Raw genomic sequence first — 4,399 nt, 5'->3', positions numbered from 1 at the left:
ATTTTCTTTAAAAAAAAAAAAAAAAACCTTAGTTCCTATAGGACAGTGGTTCTCAACCTTTTTAATGCCGCGACCCCAACCGGTCATAAGTCGAGGACTAAACCGGTTGTAAGTTGAGGACTAAACCGGTTGTAAGTCGAGGACTAAACTGGTCGTAAGTCGAGGACTATCCAACCGGTCGTAAGTCGACTTTCTCTGCCCGGGAGCGCAGCACATGCGTGGTTCCGCCCCCTGCGCCGGCCGAGGCGTAGCTGGCAAGCAGCAGAGACGGAGCAGGCCGACCACCAGCTGGCCCAGCCCAAGGGAGGTAAGGCATCCGCCGGAAAAGGGGGAAAAAAATGGCGGGCAAAAAAATGGCGGATAAAAAAAATGGCGGACAGCCTTGCTTGGCGACCCCCGTGAAATGGTCGATCGACCCCAAATGGGGTCCCGACCCACAGGTTGAGAACCACTGCTATAGGGAGAATGGCACAAAGAAACTTATTGGATGTTGCAGTGCTATATATATAATGAAATGTAAATAGACATGATGTATTTTAGCAATTAATTTCTTTCCCAGGTCTGTACAGGAGATGATTGTGAGGGAAAAAAAATCGACTTCCCCCCTCCCCCGCAATGTGCTTATGAATGTTTTTTTAGTGCAATAACAGTTTGAGCTGGGAAGCTTTGCTTTCATTTTTATTTGATTTTCAAACGTTCATGTAAAAATGGTAAAGATGTGGGTATTCATGAAGAAAATAGGCAGCAAGGCACAAGAGATCTTACATTCCCTAACTGCTGTCTTTTAAATGATAAGACTGCCACCAACAACAAGGAAGTGCACTTGGAATGCTATCCATTTAACATTGTCATCTTTAAAAAATAAATAGATTTTTAAAAAAACCTCAGTATGTGTTTTTTTTTTTTTTTAAAAATACTTTTAGTCCATATAGATTACAGTATCTGAATGTTTTAAGTCCATTTGTGGTTTCTACTCAGTACTGATTATACCAAAGCAGTATTATAACAATATAACGAAATTGTTTTATTTTCATCCTTTTGAAAAAAGGGCCATGGTTCCTTAAGAAATGCACATCTGCCAAATTAACAAATTAACTCATGCAAATAACCATATAATATTAGTAACAAGCATGCAACATATTTGCCTTGTATTCAGCTAAAGATCAGTTTGGTTTATCGGACCTTTTAGAAACAAGAAAAATCACTTGAGGAAGGGTAAAATGCAATCCAAACAGTTCAGAAAATTGTTCATTTATGAATTTTTTTAGGGCTTATACCTGAGTTGTTTTTATCACCCCTTAAGAAACTGAGGACTAGTTTTATTAAAGAAGAAAACAGCTTTTTCTTTATTCTTTCTCATAAAAAAAGCTTCTATCTAAAGTCCTGTGGTGACTTTCTAAGCTTCCCAGATTCCATAACTAGCAATCTCACCTGAAACTAATTCTCCAATTTAGATTTTCTGTGTTACATGCTAATACGGGTAGTCCTCAATTTATGACAATTGAGCCCAGAACTTCGGTTGCTAGCAAAACAGTTAAGTGAGTTTTGCCCCATTTTATGACTTTTCTTGCCACACTTAAGTGACTCGCTGCAGTTGTTAAATTAGTAACAAGGTTGTTAATTGAATCTGGCTTCCCCATTGATTGCTTGTCAGAAGGTCACAAAAGGCAATCATATGACCCTGGGACACTGCAACCGTCATAAATATGAGTCATTTGCCAAGCGTCTGAATTTTGATCCTATGGGGACGCTGCAAGGGTCGTAAGTGTGAAAAAATGCTCCTCGGTCACTTTTTTTTATTGCTGTTGTAATTTCAAACAGTCACTAAACGAATGGTGATAAATTGAGGACTAACTGACACCTCATGCATGAAACTTACCAGTTCTTAGTAAACAGTCACTATAGAAATATTAAATTACACATTTACTTGCTTTGATACACTACATCGTGGACTTGGCTTATCTTTTCTGTCCTGTAGTGTATGTGAACAGAGGGAGGAAGGGAGGAAAAAGAAAAGAGTATAAAGTATTATATGAAATTTGAAGTAGATCTACAAAAAAAGTCTGCAAGCATCCAATATCCCTGGATATTTCTTCAAACATTCGGCCTCATTCACCCAACCTAAAGCAGCATCATTCACCCAACCTAAAGCAGTAAATTTCTAGTTTCCTTTTGCTCTGCAGCGAGTTAAGCATATCCCGTAGGAACTAATAATCCGCACCCAGCAGTTTGTTAAATCCGTTTGATACGACCCTAAAACAGCAATTGCTGAAACTTTTTCTTTCTCAAGCCGCAGCTGTGCTCCTACAATCCCTGTCTCCACCTACAAACATCCTTAGATTGCAGAGATACCGGTAGTCGGTTTTCCAAAGACGCTCCAAGAGTTTTGTCTTTCAACGTTGATCTTGACCTCCCTAGTGCTACTCCAGCATTCGGCAATGCGCTAGATCTGCACAGAGAAGGGATCTCCTATAAGCCAAGCTTGCCAAGTCGTTTAATCTTCTTCAGGCTCCTCAAACAGTGTTGTATTTTACAACGCCGCAAATTCCAGTGCCTCCCAACCTTTTCTATACCGCGCACTCCTAAAACGCTTCTGATATATTCTCGCACCCCTTAGAAAAGTTTGAAATAATGGCAATGAATGCATATACACTATAATTTTGAAAACCCAAGTTTTTGCACCTCCTGGAACATCCTCTCGCACCACTAGGGGATGTGAGCACCCCTGGCTGGGAACCTGTATTCCCGTGGTGGCGAACCTATGGCATGCGTGCCACAGGTGGCACGCAGAGCTCTGTCTGTGGGCACGTGCACCGTCGCCCCAGTCCTAGGCCTTCAGCTGGGTTTTATAAAACCTTTTCGCTTTAGGCCACCGCAAAAAAAAAAGTTCAATCAATCAATCAATTTCAACTTCTTGCGGGGGGCGGAAAAAAGATCTCACAAAGTTGGAATTGATTGATTGAACTTTTTAGTCCCGCCCAGTCTGCCACTACCACTGCAGCCACGGCCACCCAATGGGCCATGCCCACCCAATGGGCCACACCCACCCAATGGGCCACACCCACCAGGCACCCGCTGATACATAAGTGGGTTTTGAGTTGCAGTTTGGGCACTTGGTTCACCATCACTATTCTATTCTATTCTATTCTATTCTATTCTATTCTATTCTATTCTATTCTATTCTATTATTCTGTTCTGTTCTATTCTATTTTCTATTCTATTCTATTCTATTTTCTATTCTATTCTATTCTATTCTATTTTCCATTCCATTCCATTCTATTCTATTCTATTATTCTGTTCTGTTCTGTTCTATTCTATTTTCTATTCTATTCTATTTTCCTTTCCATTCCATTCTATTCTATTTTCCATTCCATTCCATTCCATTCCATTCTATTCTATTCTATTCTATTCTATTCTATTCTATTCTATTCTATTCTATTCTATTCTATTCTATTCTATTCTATTCTATTCCATTCCATTCCATTCCATTCTATTCTATTTTCCATTCCATTCCATTCCATTCTATTTTCTATTCTATTCTATTCTATTCTATTCTATTCTATTCTATTCTATTCTATTCTATTCTATTCTATTCCAGCTCAGCTCAGCCCAGCCCAGCCCAGCCCAGCCCAGCCTATCCTATATTCTCTATCCTATCCCGGGCTCCTTAACCCGTTTCTTACAAGATTCGCAACGTGTTGGGGGGCTTCATCCAACCCATCCAAGGAAGCGAGCCCTTTTCTTCTTTCCGAGGAGAGGACCGTCAGCGCCCTGACAAACCGGTTGCAGCGTCCAGAGCAAAGGAAGAGAATCCGCGGACCGCGCCAAGATAAGACAGACGCCTCCCTAGAGAGAGAAAATGACGGTGCTGGTCCGCCCGGCCGCGCTCCCAAGATCCCCCCCCCTCCTCTCCCCAAATCCTGCCCTGGAAGCTGTTCCGGGATCCCCGAGGAGACACACAGCCTGCAAGTCCTCTTTACGTAACCGGGGCGCTGCTCCCCCCACCCACGCTAGCCTAAACCCCGCCCTCTGGCGTGCGTGCAGCCCGACTCCTCCTCCTTGGCTTCATCCTCCCTTCTTCCGCCCTTCGCAGCGCGCCCCGCTGTAGGCAAAAAGAAAAGGAGTGACGCGAATGGTGGGCGACGCTGGGGGGGGAAGCGAGAGAGGTTTTCCTGTCGGGAAGAAGAGCGAGGAGGCCCCTGCGTGGGGAATTGCACCCTGCACCCCGTTCCTTTCTCGAGGAGACTCCTGGGCCGCAGACTCCCCGGTGCAAGCTTCTGGCCCACCTCGGGTGTGGTTGCGAAGTTAAGCAGGCTCGGCCCTGGCTTGTGCCTTACGTGGGGTAGTTGGAAAAGCATGCTGGAAGAAGGTAACGGTCGTCTCTTCCACGCGGTTTGCC

This window comes from Protobothrops mucrosquamatus, unplaced genomic scaffold (assembly GCF_001527695.2).
Source record: "Protobothrops mucrosquamatus isolate PMUCROS unplaced genomic scaffold, P.Mucros_1.0 scaffold3192, whole genome shotgun sequence".
NCBI lineage: Eukaryota > Metazoa > Chordata > Lepidosauria > Squamata > Viperidae > Protobothrops > Protobothrops mucrosquamatus.
Note: the sequence above shows the minus strand (reverse complement) of the source record.